Source organism: Protopterus annectens, chromosome 3.part1 (assembly GCF_019279795.1).
Source record: "Protopterus annectens isolate FY-2018-M chromosome 3.part1, PAN1.0, whole genome shotgun sequence".
In the NCBI taxonomy this organism is placed as follows: domain Eukaryota; kingdom Metazoa; phylum Chordata; order Ceratodontiformes; family Protopteridae; genus Protopterus; species Protopterus annectens.
This window is the reverse complement of record NC_056732.1, coordinates 914,370,944-914,372,173: the sequence shown is the minus strand read 5'-3', so window position 1 is coordinate 914,372,173 and position 1,230 is coordinate 914,370,944. Positions and strand designations below refer to the sequence as shown.

At 45.0% G+C, this 1,230-nt stretch overlaps 1 pseudogene; it reads left to right on the top strand.

Annotated features, from left to right (window-relative positions):
- The first annotated feature begins 667 nt into the window (after positions 1-667).
- On the top strand, positions 668-1,016 carry LOC122797731 (annotated as a pseudogene).
- The last annotated feature ends 214 nt before the right edge of the window (positions 1,017-1,230 follow it).

The window sequence follows — 1,230 nt, the reverse complement described above, 5'->3', positions numbered from 1 at the left end:
TTGTGGCACTTGGGGGAGTTTGACTTTAGCATTCGTTGATGGTTGGAGTGTTGGTGTGGAGTTCTGCCATCAAGGAGGTTGAGAGAGCCGCGGATTCAGTTTTGTGGGCTTTGGGCTCGGGTTGTGAGCCTTGCCTGAGGTGGCTCTGTTGTATGTGCTTGGGTGGGTTTTCCTGGGGCATGGCTCTGCTGGTGTCCTTTGCTGTGAGCTGACTATGGCAGTGAGGTAGAAAGAAAAAAAAAAAAAAAGCGTCCGACTGTTAACGGCATGCTTGCAGCCTGTTGCACTATGGAAGTTTAATATTTAATTAATATCCATTCCCGGATTTCAGATTGGCAGTTCCGGACTACAGGTGCGCAGTCGGGCTTCGTTCGGTTTAGTGTTCCCGGCAACCTAGGGTTAGTGGTGGTTTTACAGGTCTTGGCTTCATCTCAGATGGTCTTGGTGGTGGTTGGGGTGTCGGAGGGATCTGTGCCGGCCATTTTGCAGGCTGTGGTTTCCTTGGGGAAGAGGCTGATGGCACATGCTCGGAGCTGGGCAGAAGAGCATAGGTCCCTGCAGTGAACATGTAAAGTTTTAGGATAAATCTGTAGTGCCGATTGTTGGTGTAGATTTATTCTTCTGTATTTTGGAGTGGTTTCTTTTGGAATTTTATTTTTCTTACAGTATGTCTTCTTCGGGCGGCAGTACAGGATCCCCAGGCTCAGTTCTCTCAGTAGCAGCTCGCTTTTGACGAATATCTTGCTACTACTCCTCACAAATTGAAGCTGTTAGATGCCCTATCTGTTAAATCTTGTTTACTGAAGCCATGCAGTTCCTGTATTGTCTGCTGGCTGGAACTTTGTTGTCTGGTTTTAACTCCTGGATGGGCTCTTTTGTGTTGGCAGTGCTTGAGAATACAAATAACCCTTCAGAACAAGGGAGACTTTGTTGGCATATCACCAGAACAAGCTTTTGCAGACTTCCTCTTTGCCAACAGTATCCTTCACTCGGTTGTCATGTACTTTATTGGATAAGCTCAGAAAGTTTCAGATTTGTTGGATCTAACGATCATTTTTATACAGCAAGCTTTTGGGGCAATGTTGATGAACTAGTGGCATTTTTTGTCATTTCTTAATGAGTAAACTTGGAGATTTGCTGTACTATTAGACCATGTTAAATGACTTCTCAACTACACTGAACTTCAGAACACCCACAAGATACTAAGTATGTTCAGACCAACTTGCTGTT